Below are 17,389 nucleotides of genomic sequence, written 5' to 3' on the forward strand. Positions count from 1 at the left end.
ATTTACACACACATAATGTTATAGGTTAGCGGTGCGTGAACTGGGGGGCGGGAGATTTGTCTGGGGGTGCGCGGGCGGGTACAGAGGTCCCGCGCTCCTCCCCAAGGCATTTAAATGAAATGCCGGGGATCACGTGAGGCCTCTGCAACAGTAACACTGACCGGGATTCAGACACGTCTCCATGGCAACGCGGCATCAAATGACACCGCGGGGTCATGTGACGTCACTCGACCCCGGAGTGTGCTGGCAGGTAGGAGAGGGGGCGCAAGACCGGGGGAGGCCAGGCAGGGGGACGCAGCTTCAGAAGTTTGCGCTCCCCTGTTATAGATTACCATGCCAACAAATTGTAATAGTGCTACAGGGATCAATAAATATTACATTTAATACTTAATTATTGTGATGTTTCTAATCTACTGTGTGTTACAAATAACATTAATATCTTACAACTGAATACATTGCAATAATGTGATACCTATTTATTTGTGATTTAAAGTGTGTTATATAGTGATAAATTATCTAATAAATAAATCTTAAACTAATCCCACACAGTGACTACTTAATTCTGTGAATAAATGTGTTTTTAATGTCATTACTATGAAGGAGATGAAGATATAGTGTATATACGTATAAATTCCTACCTGCAAACGCCGTCTCAGCCTGTCAGAATACGCGCAGAGTGACCTGTCGTGACACGTCAGGTCACTCTGTAACCGAACCCGGATCTGTGACGCATATGTACTGAGGTGGGGTTGGATCCCCCACGGTTATTTCTTGTTTAATTAATAAATAATTTACTATATTTTAATCTCTGGTGCGCATTGTGTGCATTTTTCTTCTTGTCTGCACAGTGCTTCAGATGCTGCATCTGAAAAAATGCCGGTGGATCGGGATGTGAGGTAGGGAAGTGACGTCCGCGCCGGAACGTTATTGCCACGCCTCCAAATATTCATTGCCACGCCCCCAATCGCACCCGCTGCATACCCTGCAAAGCCATAAAAAGCTCAGACTTCAGCAAGTGTATTGCAGCGTGTGTGCCTTCCCTCCGTCTGAAATACTATAGACGCAGCCTTATCAACGCTTACTAAATAGGCCCGTGTCTCTCTCTCTCTCTGTGTCTCTGTCTCTCTCTGTGTGTCTCTGTCTCTCTCTGTGTGTCTCTCTCTCTCTCTCTCTCTGTATCTCTGTCTCTCTCTGTGTCTCTGTGTGTGTCTCTGTGTCTCTGTCTCTCAAATCAAATTAGCTTTATTGGCATGACAAAAGAACATTTCAGTATTGCCAAAGCGTGAGTTATAGGGGGTGTGGGACAATGATTACACGAATACTAGGGGGTACGGTATAATGGTTATACAGTACATTACTTTTGTCTCTCTCTCTCTCTCTGTGTCTCTCTCTCCCTATGTCCCTCTCTCTGTCTCTCTCTCATTCTCTGTCTCTCTCTCATTCTCTGTCTCTCTCTCATTCTCTGTCTCTCTCTCTCATCCCTGTATGATAGGTATGTTCCAACTCTATTTTTTGCTCTTCTTTTCCGTTTGAGAGGAGGGAGTCCCTCACCTCTTCAGCCACACACCAGGAACGCTGGATTGCTTTCAGACGCTCGGAGAGGCGGATACAGTCGTGGATTGCAGGCACTGATTTATCTGGTAAGTACCGCAAACATGCTTGAACAAGGGCCGTAGACATTTTATTTGATGGTTTAGATTATCATTGTCTGTGGTTGTTAGTTATTGGTATTAGAGTTTTTTGATGTTGTTACGAATCAAATACATTTTGAAGTAGTAATCCCCTCCGAACTGGGCATTCCTGGCCAATAATGCCCTGGCTGTAAGAGTTGAAGGGCCCAAGCAAAGCCCCCACCTCTATACACACTAACACTGCAGGGGCATCAGAGTGTCTTGTTGTCATGGCAACGGGGGGTGTCACGTGATGTCATTTGTTTAATAAATTATTTTTTAAGGTGTCCTGGTTTTTCATTTTCGAAATCTGGTCACCCTATGTATTTATGCTGCATTCAGTGTTGTAATGTGCTGTAATTGGGTTACATGGCGTACATAGTGTATATACCGCATTCAGGGTAAGTGCTGTATGTGGATTATAAAGTGTATATATGCTGCATTCAGGGTTATAAAGTCGTTTATAGAGTATATACTGCATTCACGGTTACGTGCGGCATGTGGAGTATAAGGTGTATATATGCTGCATTCAGTGTTATAATGTGCTTTAAGTGGGTTACATGGCGGGTATAGTGGATATACTGCATTCAAGGTTACGCGCCGTATTGGATTATAACGGGTATATATGCTACAGTCAGTGTTATAATGTGCGGTATTTGGGTTACAGGGGTGTATACGGTACCGCAGTGGTGGTGGCGTGCTGTATTTGGATTATATGGTATACACTGCAATCATGGTTACGTGCTGGGTTCTGAATATAATGTTTATAGACCACATGCGCGGTTACATGACGGGTTTGGATTATATGGTGTATATGCTGCATGCTTGGCTTCGGGCCATTGCGTGGAGCATATGGTGTGTGTATATACTGCCTTTGGGGGTCATGTGCTGTATTGGTCCAGCGTTACATGCTACATTCAGGACGACGTGGGGTATACGGTGCGTTATGCTGCAGGCAGAGGTATAACGCGTGTAGGGGTTAATCTCACTTCCTGTTCAGCGCAGGCCATGGTAGGGCATGGGTAATCCCTCTTCCTGTTCAGCACTTGGCTCCCTCTATCGTATGGGTAATCCCTCTTCCTGTTCAGCACTTGGCTCCCTCTATCATATGGGTAATCCCTCTTCCTGTTCAGCACTTGGCTCCCGCTATTGTATGGGTAATCCCAGTTCCTGTTTAATATACGGCCCTGCGGTTGTATGGGTAATCCCAGTTCCTGTTTAACACACGGCCCTGCTATTGTATGGGTAACCCCACTTCCTGTTCAGCACATGGCCCTGCTATGGACGGGTAACCCCCCACTCCCTGTTCAGCACAGGGCCGCATGCCTCTGGTTTGGTGTGGGTAATCCCACTTCCTGTTCAGCGCATGGCCAGGGATGGTGCGGGTAATCCCACTCCCTGACTGGGCACGATCAGGAAAATATGCTGGTATAGCAAATATGCATGCGGGAAGGGGGTAAAGGGGCGGTTGCAAATAGCAGGCCTAACGCCCCTTCTTCGGTTAGCAGAAGGTCCCATGTATCGATGATAACATATCAATTCATGTTTCTTTCAGTCAGTTTCGGTACCTCGTGCGAGTAGCAATTCAGTTTTCATCCGGATCGGATCCGCCTCCGTCGACCCTCGATACTTCCCATACTCACAGAAAAACCCAGTAGACGGAACACATAGTTAAATCACGCAAATTGAAATCACACTCCCGCGACACTTAGCGCATCAATCAGAATGTACTTCATAGACAAAATCATACAACTGCAGGCTGACGCGCGAAGCAAGGAAGAAGGCTGGTTCCAGAGGCAGCTGTTGATGCTCATGCACCGGCAGAGTCACCAGCAGTAGTGACACCAGCGATAAGCGCAGCGCCAGTTCTAGCAACGCTAATCGCATCAGCAGCGGCGATAGCTCCAGCTATAGCGACAGTCGTAGCGCCAGCATTGGGGGCGGCGCCAGCGGTAGCGACACCTGTAGTTCCAGCAGCGGCAGTGGCCGCGGTTCCCGCCCGCAGGCGGTTAACAACACACCTCTAGGGGCTGGTGGGCAGGCCAGGCAAGTGGAATCACCATCCTCCACGCTCCCCCTCCCTCAGGCGGCACCCGCCTCAGAGGAGCTAGCCAAGGATAAGAGGATGCCCGATGCGGCATATAAGGTCTCTTATACATCCAGACCTAGCTCAGTGGGCTTGCACTTGCTGAAAGAGGTGAAGGACAAGATATGGGCCGGGGAGTACGTAGATATATTATCTCTGCTACCAGGCTACAGGGAGGCGTTGGCCGCGTCCTCAAAGACGGGGGAAGCGAAGAAGGTGGATGTGGAAAAGAGGCTTTTCCCACACACCTTTCGCAATTGGTCGAAGGCATTTGTTATCCTGGCTGGAGTAATTGGGGAGAAGGATCCCCAGGCGTGCGCATCGCTCTTTACGTATCACGACATGATCGAGGAAGCACACCACACTTACGGGGGAACGGGTTGGTGGACATATGACCGGTGCTTTAGGCAATCAATGAAGGCCCAAGAGGTGGTGATACCATGGAACGTCAAGGATGTCAACCTGTATCTGCAGTTTGTGTCTGGGGGCGGGGCAGATTCCTTTCGAGGGTGCGGCACCGGAGGTAGGGGGGCATGGCGGAATAACGTACCAGGGACTAGCCAGTCGCTGCACACCAACTCGGGCGTCTGTTGGCCGTTTAACCAGTCCAACTGCACGTACGACAACTGCCGTTTCCAACACATCTGCTCCTTTTGCGGCGGCCGCCACGCCCAGGCAAAGTGTTTTAAGAAGGGCGGTCGCAGGGGGAGGGGCGCAGGGCGGACGTTTGGACGCGAGGGCAGCGACACCAATAATCGTCGCCAATTTGGCACCGTGGCTAGCAAGGTATCCCAATAGGGAAGCGGCCCAGCTACTCCTAGCTGGGTTTAAGGAGGGGTTTAGGATCCCGTTTGAATATCAAGCGGGATCTGAGTTTAGTCGAAACTTGAAATCGGTCAGGACACACGGTGACGTAGCTAGGGAAAAGGTCTGGAAGGAAGTCCAATTGGGAAGGATGGCTGGCCCCTTCGAGTCCCCTCCCTTGCCTAATCTCAGGATTTCCCCATTGGGAGTGGTCCCCAAAAAAAGAGGCTGGGGAGTATAGGTTGATACAACACCTATCCTACCCCGAGGGGTCGTCGGTAAACGACGGCATTGACAGGGAGTTGTGTTCGGTGTCTTACGCGAACTTCGATCAAGCCGCAGCGCTGGTGGAAAGGATGGGAGAAGGGGCTCTAATGTCAAAAGTTGACATCAAATCGGCCTTCAGACACTTGCCAGTCCACCCCGAGTGCTTTCATTTGCTAGGCTGCATGCTCGAAGGTCAGTACTACATAGACTTATGCTTACCAATGGGAGGGGCGCTTTCTTGTTTTTATTTCGAGACATTTAGCACCTTCCTAGAATGGGTGGCCCGGAAGAGGGTGCAGGCAGCGGGGGTCATGCACTACTTGGACGACTTCCTTTTTGTTGGCCCCAGGGGTTCGGACTTATGCGCTAGGTGGCTGTTCGAATTTTCAGCCCTGGCGCGTGAGTTCGGCGTTCCTTTGACCGACGAGAAGACGGTGCGGCCAACAACCACTCTTACCTTTTTGGGCATAGAAATCGACTCTGAGGCGATGGAGTACAGGCTCCCTCCGGAGAAGCTGGTCGCCCTAAGCAGGCTTCTCCGCGAATTCATAGCTCTCAAGAAAACATCATTGAGGCACTTCCAGGCGCTGCTAGGCCACTTAGTATTTGCTGCGCGCGTAATGCCGGCTGGGAGGGTTTTCGCCAGGCGCCTCTCCGCAGCAACGGTCGGGGTGAGACGACCCAACCACTTCATCCGCCTCACCGCCGAAATCCGAAAGGACTTGACGGTGTGGCTGCGTTTTTTAAAGGATTATAACGGCAGAACCTTGTGGCGAGGTCCCCCATCCAATAACACAGAGTTGCAGTTGTTTACAGACGCCTCAGGGTCAGTCGGTTTTGGGGCCCACTTCAGTGGGGCATGGTGCGCGGAGCGGTGGCCTCCCCACTGGCGGGGGACGCCGCTCATTAAGAACTTGGCGTTCTTTGAACTATTTCCCTTGCTCGTCGCAGTGCGCCTGTGGGGTCACTTATTCGCAAATAAGCAAGTAATTTTTTGGACAGACAACATGGGTGTAGTGGAACCCGTGAACAATTTCGGCTCACGCTCCCCGCCGGTGCTGTCCCTTCTGCGCTGTTTCGTACTGGCATGTTTGCAATTGAACATAGCGTTCAAGGCTCGACATGTCCCGGGGGTGGCGAATAACATTGCTGAAGCCTTATCCCGGTTACAGATGGCGCTGTTTCGGAGACTGGCCCCCAAGGCGGACCTAATCGGCAGTCCATGCCCTGCAGACCTTTGGGTGCTGGCGACGACCCAGTGACCTCGTTGGTACGATCATCGCTGGCTCCGGGTACGTGGCGGACTTATTCGGCAGCGTGGCGCGATTATCAAAGTCTGGCAGGGGAATTGGGTCTCGACGTATTGGGAGTCGGGACCTTGCTATCTTTTGTCCTAAACTTAAGGGCAAGGGGTTTATCGGGAGGATCCATAGGGAAAAAAGTGACAGGAGTCTCCTTCTTTTTGCAGCTAGAGGGCAAGGGGGACCCAACGAAGGCATTTATCATCAAAAGGGTCCTAGCGGGGTTAACAAAGGGGACGGCGACAAATGAAATTAGAAGGCCAGTGACACCAGCGATATTAGAGGGTTTAATGCAGGCCACAGACAGAGTGTGCCTATCGGGGTTCGAGGCGAAACTTTTCCGGCTGACGTTTGCATTGGCTTTCTTCGCAGCCCTGCGAGCCGGGGAGCTGGTGTGCGCGTCGCGCAAGGGCGAGGGAGGGATGCAGTTTGAGGACATAGTCTTAGGGGAAGGGTGGGTCAAACTACACGTGAAAAGGTCAAAAACAGACCAGCGGGGGAGGGGAGCGTGGATATCTTTGCTAGGGCTACCAGGGACCAAATTTTGCCCAGTGAGCACGCTCAGGGAATACTTGGCATGCAGGCCAGACGGTCAGGGTCCCCTGCTCCTTCACGCAGACGGGGTACCATTATCTAGATTCCAGTACCTGCGGGTTTTCCGCATGTGCCTAAGACACCAGGGCCTCGAAGAGGCACAATACGGGACACATTCGTTCCGGATTGGGGCGGCAACGGAGGCATCACGCGCGGGGCTGTCCGTAGCTGCGATACAAAAGATAGGGCTAAAAAAAGATATACCCTATAACTCAGCGCAAAAAAATATATAAAGTGTAAATACAATATGTGAATAAAAGCTTATTGCTAAGTGAAAGCTGCCACGGGGTCTCTGCCAAACAAATTCCTCACAAACTCATTACAGACAATTATACAAAAAATGCAATGACCCGGCGCTTCAGGCTACAACAATACCCCAGTCCAATGATTAGTCCATATGGATATGGAAAGTTCTTTTCAATATTCCAGCTGATGGAGCGATGGTGATCCAATTGCTGGCTGCTGGTTCCGAACTCCTCCTAGTATGTAATTGACAAAAAGGAAAAGACCATTGCGCAGCCACAAGAATCCATAAATAACTCCACAACAGATTAAAGTAATGAACTTACAGACTTGCTGTGTTATTGTTCCTTTGAGACAATCTGTGCTTTTAACCTCTTCTCTTCCAGATATCACGAATCCCACGTGTTGTATGTCTATCCTCCAGGTTTTCTGTCTGTTCGCAGCATTACCACTTGGTCATAGTTCCCATGTGTTCCCAGAAAGGAAATAACATGAAAGATGATGGTGCAGATTGATAAAAATTTATTACAATAAAAATAAAAAACAGCCAAGGGCTTACTCACATAAACCAGGCTGTGTAAAAACAGCTGACAACGTGCCGTCCGCAGCTTGATACAATCAGGTAGGCAGGCTTCTGGGAGGATAGTGCTATTGTTGTTTGCAAACCCTGAAGTGGCGTCTAACTCTCAGTAGTTACTCTGCGAGATTCGCCCCCTCTATTTGCTATAGCTACCTCTATCTCAGCTTGAGGTGGCCAGCACTGCAGAATGTGCTCTGCTCACCTCTCTGGGTAACTGCCGTCAGCCCGCGCTACGCCTCGTGATGTCACACTCTGGCGTCTCTCCTGATCTCTATGCTCCTGCTTCTGAAGACCGTGTCAGTTCTAGCTCCTCCCTCTCCATACGCGTTTCGTGACGCAATGTGGTCACTTCATCAGTGGATGAGGGGGGAGTTGCTACCTACCACGTTGAGGAAGTATTTAGAACACAAAAGGATCCCTAGGGGGTTACGTAATGTTAAAGCACCCACCTTAGACACGGATGATGAAAGCTTTATGACTGAGTGGAACTTTTTATTAGACACATGCTCTGTAGGGTTAATGCAACTACTTATCAAACATAGAAGCACCATTCTAGATAAGATAGATGGGGAGGTCAATAATATTAAAAACCAATTAGAACCTTTTATGGCCATGACAGAATATATAATTCTGGAGGACAAAATTATTCAAAAAATGGCTAAATTAGGTAAAGAAGTAAAAATAATTAAACAGAAAAAATTTCTGAGACATAATAAGGACTATGATGAAGGAAAAGAGAGGAATTGGAAAAGAGACAAAAGTGTTTCAACTACTGATAATATTGACTCTAAGGTAGAACCGAATCCAGAATCTACCCCCAAGCCCGAAACTTTACTTACAAAGAAAGGGGCCATAAATAAATCCAATATCACTACCCCGGGACGAGTAGAACCTAGTACTAGAACAGATAAATTACAGGGAACTAAAAATAGTAAAAAATCTAACTCTAAACAGGAGTGGTCGAGGTTAGAGCGTAAGGGGGAAGAAAGGGATTATGATCATAGGGAGTATAGAGAAAGATCACCCCTACATAGATTAAATGATAGGGACCAAACCTATAGGGGTTACAGAGAAAGATCACCCATTTTAAGATCGAATGAGAGACCCAAAGAGAACCATAGGGGTCCTACCCATTTTTTAGAGTATCGCAGGGACCACGAACCAGTGAAAGAACAGTGGAGAGAAAAAGGAATTGCATCAATGAAACAAGGTATATTAGAAAGAAAGCGGTCCAGAGCAGACGATATAGAGGAAAGAGGGGAGGGACACGAAAGAGAAAGAAAAAGACAAGACCCAGGAAAACACTGGTAGAGCATAAAAGTAATATCTTTAATATTAGTTTGTACCAACTTACCCAGGCTGAAACTACAGTTTTAGAGAAAGACCTAAATTTTGCCCCAGTACGTGGCCCAAACCCCTTTGAACTCTATGTAGATGTCCATAAATTCATCAGGAAGCTTACACTAAAGAAATATTTCCTGAGGGACCCTGTTAGTAGAACTTTAAACACAGGAAACCAAGTCCCGAAAGAAAAAATAGAAAATCCCATAACACCCTTTAAAAATAAAAGTACATTTTACCCCAGAGCCATAAAAGGGAATTATATTGATACTTTTACAGATATGGTGATTAGTGATCTTGAAAAAACAGGGAGTAACTTTAAGGGTAAAAAATACAACCTAACCAAAGAAGAAAAGGAGGCTGTAAAATCTTTAACTGAGAATAAGGACATTGTTATAAAAACAGCGGACAAAGGGGGGAGGGGGGGGTCTGGTTGTTATGGACACCAGCTTCTATAGAGAGGAGTCCAGTAGAATTTTAGGTGACAATTCCACCTATGATAGGCTTTTGAGTAACCCTACAGAGACATTCAAAAAGGAATTAACTACTATCATGGAAAGAGGATTTGAAGATGAAGTAATAACAAAAAAGGAATTAGAATACCTAATAGTTAAAAATCCTAAAGTACCAATATTCTACTTCATCCCTAAACTACATAAGAACCCAACCAGACCCCCCGGCCGCCCAATAATATCAGGCATAAGTTCGCTTACATCTAATCTGAGCAAATTCTTAGATCATCTGTTACAGAAATATGTCCAGAAAACTCCTTATCTAAGAGATACGTCCCATGTACTACAACTAATTCAAGAAGTTAAATGGGATGAGCAAATAATATGGGTAACATGTGACGTGGTGTCTTTATACACCTCCATCAAACACGTGGATGGTTTAAAGGCAGTCCAGCAGACACTTGAGGGAGATATGAATGTTGGAGATAATTTGAAATCATTTATATTAAGTGGGATACAATATATACTAACCCACAATTATTTTAATTATGATGGAGATTACTTCCTCCAGACATGCGGCACCGCAATGGGCACCCGGTTTGCACCTAGCTACGCGAACCTATTTATGGATATGTGGGAGCGTGGCTACATATGGAACAACAACCCATATGGTGCAAACCTGGTGCTCTGGAAGAGATTTATCGACGATGTGCTGTGTGTCTGGAGGGGGACGATAGATGATCTAGAATTGTTTAAAGTATATTTGAATAATAATCCTTTTAATATAAAATTCACATTTACCTGCAGTAGTATAAGTATCAATTTCTTAGACTTAACCCTGTATGTAGAATACAATCAGATACAAACAAAAACATACCATAAGGAGGTGGATGCTAATACGTATCTTTTGGCTTCTAGCCACCACCATCCAAAATGGATACAAAATATCCCACAGGGACAAGCCCTAAGAATAAAAAGAAACTGCCCACAGAAGGATGTTTGCACAAACCAATTGAACTCCCTTAGAGAAAAATTTCTTGAGCGAGACTACAGCAGGGAAAGGGTTAATAAAGCTATCTGTGCAGTTAAAGATATAGATAGGTCTAGTCTTATCAACCCTAATAAAGTAAAAATACGTCCACTGTTCAAGGAGAATTTATCCCCTTTATCACCAAATTCAATAGTATGGCCCCAGAAATAAAGAAAATTATAAATAAGCATTGGGGGATCCTCCTTAGAGACCCAATATTGAATACATTCCTGCCAGAACACCCACAAATTGTTTATAAACGTGCTGACAACTTGAAAAGTAAACTATCACCTAGTTGTCCCCTCAGTGGGCCTAAAATAAGTAGCACCATGTGGTTATCTAACCTGAAAGGTTTCTTTACATGCAACAAATGCATAGGTTGTTCTTTCAGTGTTAAAGGCAGTACATTTCAATCAAATGTAACAGGTAAAAGTTATAATGTAAACACTTTTATAAACTGTAAGAGTATGTACTGCGTATACTTATTAGAGTGCCCATGCGGGTTGCAGTACGTGGGGAGAACAGGGTGGAAACTCCAACGTAGACTGGCAGAGCATGTATCTACTATATATTTCTGAAAGTGTCCTATGTGTCCGGGTCTGTATGTGTCTCCCTGTGCCCCTCCCCGTGTTCCTAGCGGCAATCTCATTGGACCTTGGGCCAGGCCAATGAGATTGCTCCCTTGGGCCGCCCGCCCCCGCACACCTCTCATTGGCCTGAGGCGGAGTGAAGGGCACACACACACACACACACACATCACTATACACACACACACACACATCACTATACACACACACACACACACACATCACTATACACACACACACACACACACACACACATCACTATATACACACACACACACACACATCACTATACACACACACACACACACATCACTATACACACACACACACACACATCACTATACACACACACACATCACTATACACACACACACACATCACTTTACACACACACATCACTATACACACACACATCACTATACACACACACACACACACACACACATCACTATACACACACACATCACTATACACACACACACACACACACATACACACACACACACATCACTATACACACACACACATCACCAGTGTTCGACAAACCTATACATTTGCTCGCCCCGGGCGAGTGGATTTAACCCCCGGGCGAGTAAATATTGGCCCAAGCAGCACACGTTTGGTACTAGGTGGCGAGTAGATTTTTTTGTGTGGCGAGTAGATTTTTTGGTGATGTGTCGACCACTGCACATCACTATACACACACACACACACACACACACACATCACTATATACACACACACACACACATCACTATACACATCACTATACACACACACACACACATCACTAAACACACACAACCCCCCCACACACACGGTGTTACATACATTAACGGGGCTCACAGTGTTAGCCGCACATCTCCCGCTCTCTTCCCCACCGGTCCCGGAGGCTCCGCCTCTTCCTCCGCCTCTCCCTGTTTCCCGCGCTTTCACCCCCCCCCCCTCCACGTGGGAGCTGCCGGACGGGTGAGGGAGCTGCCGGACGGGTGAGTGAGCGGCCTTCACCTCCCCTCACCCCCCTTCACCTTCCCTCACTCACTTCCCCTCCACCCCCCACCCCCCCGGCGCTGCTACAGTCAGCGGGGGAGCGGAGTGAGCGAGCGCGCACCAGGGACACAGCGCGGGAGCGGCCACAACACGCTGCCTCCCGCCTCAGATCCACGTGGGATCTGCCGGACGGGTGAGGGAACGGCCGGACGGATGAGTGAGCGGTCTTCACCTCCCCTCACCCACCTTCCCCTCCCTTCCACATCCCCTCCACCTCCCCTCCCTCCACCCCCCCTCCACTTCACCTCCCCTCCACCCTCCCCTTAACCTCCCCTCCACCCCCCCCTTAACCTCCCCTCCACCCCCCCCTTAACCTCCCCTCCACCCCCCCCTTAACCTCCCCTCCACCCCCCCTTCACCTCCCCTCCACCCCCCCCTTCACCTCCCCCCCTTCACCTCCCCTCCACCCCCCCTTCACCTCCCCTCCACCCCCCCCTTCACCTCCCCTCCACCCTCCCCTTCACCTCCCCCCCACCCCCCCCATTCACCTCCCCTCCACCCCCCCCTTCACCTCCCCTCCACCCCCCCCCCTTCACCTACCCTCCACCCCTCCCCTTCACCTCCCCTCCACCCCCCCTTCACCTCCCCTCCACCCCCCCCTTCACCTCCCCTCCACCCCCCCTTCACCTCCCCTCCTCCACTCCCCTCCACCCCCCGCTTCACCTCCCCTCCACCCCCGCTTCACCTCCCCTCCACCCCTCCCCTTCACCTCCCCTCCACCCCCCCTTCACCTCCCCTCCACCCCCCCCTTCACCTCCCCTCCACCCCCCCCTTCACCTCCCCCCCTTCCCACCACCTCCCCCCCCTTACCACCCCCCTTCATCTACCCTCCACCCCCCTTCATCTACCCTCACCCCCCTTCATCTACCCTCACCCCCCCTTCACCTCCCCCCTCCCCCCAGCCCTCCACCTCCACCCTTCCCACCTACCCCCTTCACCTCCCCTCCGCCCCGCCTTCACCTCCCCTCCGCCCCCCCTCCGCCTCCCCGCCGCCACCCCTTCACCTCCCTCCGCCCCCCTTCACCTCCCCTCCGCCCCCCCCTTCACCTCCCCTCCGCCCCCCCCTTCACCTCCCCTCTGCCCCCCCTTCACCTCCCCTCCGCCCCCCTTTCACCTCCCCTCACCATCCCCCCCCTCACCACCCATCCTCCTCACCTCCGCCCCCCTTCACCTCCCCTCACCACCCCCCACCACCCCTCCGACCTCACCTCCCCTCCTTCAATGCCTTTCGTCCGCACTCCTGCCTCTGCCTTTCGCCCACCCGCACTTCTGCCTTTCACCCGCCCACCGCTCACACCCCTGTGCCACACAACCGCCGCACGCACTCAACAGACACCCGCCACTCGACACACACCCGCCGCCTCTCACCCACCCCACACACTCGACACACACCTGCCGCATCCTGCCCCTACGCAACAATATCACTGACCAGCTGTCACCCGCACTCGCCACACACCCGCCGCCTCACACCCTAGCAGGACCCCGACCCACAGCCAGCACTCACTACCCATGCGCCACCCGTACTGAACACCCACCTGCCGCCTCACACATGCTCACACCCTAGCAGGACACACGCCTCACATTTTCACATCACTTATGTCACCAAAATATACATTGTACTGTGGTGTGTTTACAATAAACCATTTTTATACAACATCGTATTACATTTTCTTCCATCTTTCTTTTCAACATTATTATCCAACCTTTCCAACAAATAGTCACCTATTGTTCCACCATTTATAAATAATACTACCTATTACGCAGTTACATCCCGGGCAACGCCGGGTCTCTCAGCTAGTACAACATAAAAAGGGGGTTGGAAACTCATAGTGTGTCAAACCACTTTAAAAGCAAACACAACCAAAACCCAGAGGGATTGACATGTAGGGGCATAGAATGCCCAAAGGCCAATTGGAGAGGAGGTGACAGGCTGACCCATTTATACCCTCAAAACCTTGTCACCGCATGGTTTAAATATAGACTTCGATCTGGCCTCCTTTTTGATAGATTGAAGTGACCCCCCACTGCTGTATGTAATGATCAATCATGTAATAATTGTTTTCATTATTATTATTTTTATGTGGAATGGTAAGAAATGTTATGTCTATGAGCTTGGTGCATTGCCACTTAATCCCAGGGATGATTCCCTAGTGGCTTTTATCATGTAAGTAGATGTGTGCAATTTTAATCAGTTTATTCGCTTTTAATCAATTAATTTGCAATTAATTTGCAATTAGTATTCATCACCTTCCAGGGTATATATATCAGTAGGTAGCAACTCCCCCCTCATCCACTGATGAAGTGACCACATTGCGTCACGAAACGCGTATGGAGTAGGGAGGAGCTAGAACTGACACGGTCTTCAGAAGCAGGAGCATAGAGATCAGGAGAGACGCCAGAGTGTGACATCACGAGGCTTAGCGCGGGCTGACGGCAGTTACCCAGAGAGGTGAGCAGAGCACATTCTGCAGTGCTGGCCACCTCAAGCTGAGATAGAGGAAGCTATAGCAAATAGAGGGGGCGAATCTCGCAGAGTAACTACTGAGAGTTAGACGCCACTTCAGGGTTTGCAAACAACAATAGCACTATCCTCCCAGAAGCCTGCCTACCTGATTGTATCAAGCTGCGGACGGCACGTTGTCAGCTGTTTTTACACAGCCTGGTTTATGTGAGTAAGCCCTTGGCTGTTTTTTATTTTTATTGTAATAAATTTTTATCAATCTGCACCATCATCTTTCATGTTATTTCCTTTCTGGGAACACATGGGAACTATGACCAAGTGGTAATGCTGTGAACAGACAGAAAACCTGGAGGATAGACATACAACACGTGGGATTCGTGATATCTGGAAGAGAAGAGGTTAAAAGCACAGATTGTCTCAAAGGAACAATAACACAGCAAGTCTGTAAGTTCATTACTTTAATCTGTTGTGGAGTTATTTATGGATTCTTGTGGCTGCGCAATGGTCTTTTCCTTTTTGTCCATTACATACTAGGAGGAGTTCGGAACCAGCAGCCAGCAATTGGATCACCATCGCTCCATCAGCTGGAATATTGAAAAGAACTTTCCATATCTATATGGACTAATCATTGGACTGGGGTATTGTTGTAGCCTGAAGCGCCGGGTCATTGCATTTTTTGTACAAAAGATAGGGCGATGGAAGTCTAACAGATACCGGTCCTATATCAGGCCCGCATTATCTGGTATTTAGCGTGCTTGGATAAACCCCCTCATCCTCTTTATGCCTTCACAGACGCCGCACCCACTTGGATAATCGGAGACTCGCTTATACACTGGGCAGAGAAGCGGGCCGTCAAACGCCCATGCGGGGCTAACCTCGGGTTGCGAACGGAGGAGGCAAATGTGGTATGGGGGGGAGGTAGGGGGCTGCGGTGGGCTCAGTTGCTCCCGCGGCTAATGGTGATGGGCAGGGATAGGAGGGCGCCGCAGATCTTGCTCCTCCACGTCGGGGGACAAGTCCTGGCCGCTCGACGCTACTTCGAGCTGGTTAATTCAATAAAACACGACCTAGCCCTCATGCTCGCCCGTTGGCCAGAAGTACAGATCGTTTGGTCGGACATATTGTGCAGGAGAGTGTGGAGGGGCGCAAGGGCACCGGGCGCCATCGACCGAGCGCGGGTCAAACTGAACAAGATGGTGGGGAAGTTTGTGACGCGTTGTGGGGGATGGCAGATCACCCATCCCGAGTTCGACAACAAGTCAACTGGCCTGTTCCGGGCCGACCGCACACACTTATCCGAGATAGGGGCGGACTTGTTCAATAACAAATTGCAGGAGGGGCTGGAGAGGGTCCTTGCGGGGTTGGCGGCACGGTCTAATTTAAGGAGGTTTAAATAGAGCCGTGAGTGGCGGCAGTTCGGGGGTAAGTGCTTGTCCTTGCCAGATGGGCTCGGGGCGGGCGTCGCCCGGGGGTAGGAGCGATTGGGCGGGGTCAAGCTAACGTGACACCCGGGAACCCACTCGCGACAACGGCCGGCTCTTTAGGGGTCGGCCGGGTACGGGGGCAGCAGGCCAAGGCCTGGCTGACCCTCTGACCCCACTCTGGCTTGGACTAGAGCTTACTCCAGTATTATGATTGTTAATAAACAAAGCCGCGGCCTTTTATACCTCCAAACTGAGTCTGTCATTACTTGTCTGTTATATGTGGGTACCGTTTCCAAGTGGGAGGGGGTCCCTCGCAGCCTCCCTGGTCAAGCAATCCCTCCAGCCAATTAGCCGAGGGAAGCCCATGACCAGGGGGCAAGCCCCCCTCCCCCCTCACCTCGCTGGGATCTCTGGGCCACCGTCGCGGCCCCCCCTGGGGGGGGGGGGGGACAGGCCTAGGGCAGTACAAAAGAGGCAGCTGGGAGCTGAATCTTCCATTCTGCTCCCGGTCTGCTGCGAAGTTCCCACCCACCCACCCCATTAGCAAGACAGTCGGGGGCAGATGCTTGCCCCCGGCCACTCTGTGGAGTAGTTACAATTCCCTTGGTGATAAGCTGTCTGTACTACCTGTAAGCTGTAACATGTACCATCATATTTTACAGGGCAGTGTCCGAAGACCTCCCGAGAAACAAAGGACTGAAGTTCCTTCAGGAGGCTCCAGTTGGTCATTTTGCCACTGTCGCGGCGGCAGTTCGGGGGTAAGTGCTTGTCCTTGCCAGATGGGCTCGGGGCGGGCGTCGCCCAGGGGTAGGAGCGATTGGGCGGGGTCAAGCTAACGTGACACCCGGGAACCCACTCGCGACAACGGCCGGCTCTTTAGGGGTCGGCCGGGTACGGGGGCAGAAGGCCAAGGCCTGGCTGACCCCCTGACCCCACTCTGGCTTGGACTAGCGCTTACTCCAGTATTATGATTGTTAATAAACAAAGCCGCGGCCTTTTATACCTCCAAACTGAGTCTGTCATTACTCGTCTGTTATACTGTATGTGGGTACCGGTTCCAAGTGGGAGGGGGAGGGGGTCCCTCGCAACCTCCCTGGTCATGCAGGAGACAGAAAGGTAGATAGAGACACAGACAGAGAGCTACCAGAGAAGGTGTTACATGGGTGAGTGCTGAGTTATTACTGTGACTTTCTGATGCTAACATGACATTAGGTTCTGGGCTCTGCGTCCCACACATGATGAACACCATGACTGTATAAAACTGAGGGGTACATATATGTATATATATATAGCAACTGTAAATATTACTGTATGTTCATTTGCATGTCTTAGACAGGTCTGCAACCCTGTCTTTCCCCATTGTCACCCAGCATACAGCGCTTCCACTGCAGCAAGGGATTCTGGGAAATGACATGCAAATGAGCACTCAGTGCCACCTTTTGTCTCAAGCTCGTATTACACAAGCCAATCCTCAAGCCAATGCATGCCGTTTTAAACAC

At 49.8% G+C, this 17,389-nt stretch overlaps 1 long non-coding RNA gene across 1 annotated transcript; it reads left to right on the forward strand.

Moving 5' to 3' along the window:
* Positions 1-1,567: 1,567 nt before the first annotated feature.
* On the forward strand, positions 1,568-16,619 carry LOC142485321 (uncharacterized). The gene is made up of 3 exons (XR_012798374.1): positions 1,568-1,640; positions 6,000-6,119; positions 16,553-16,619. It is a non-coding gene; the product is annotated as an uncharacterized LOC142485321 (long non-coding RNA).
* The last annotated feature ends 770 nt before the right edge of the window (positions 16,620-17,389 follow it).

This window comes from Ascaphus truei, unplaced genomic scaffold (assembly GCF_040206685.1).
Source record: "Ascaphus truei isolate aAscTru1 unplaced genomic scaffold, aAscTru1.hap1 HAP1_SCAFFOLD_555, whole genome shotgun sequence".
In the NCBI taxonomy this organism is placed as follows: Eukaryota; Metazoa; Chordata; class Amphibia; order Anura; family Ascaphidae; genus Ascaphus; species Ascaphus truei.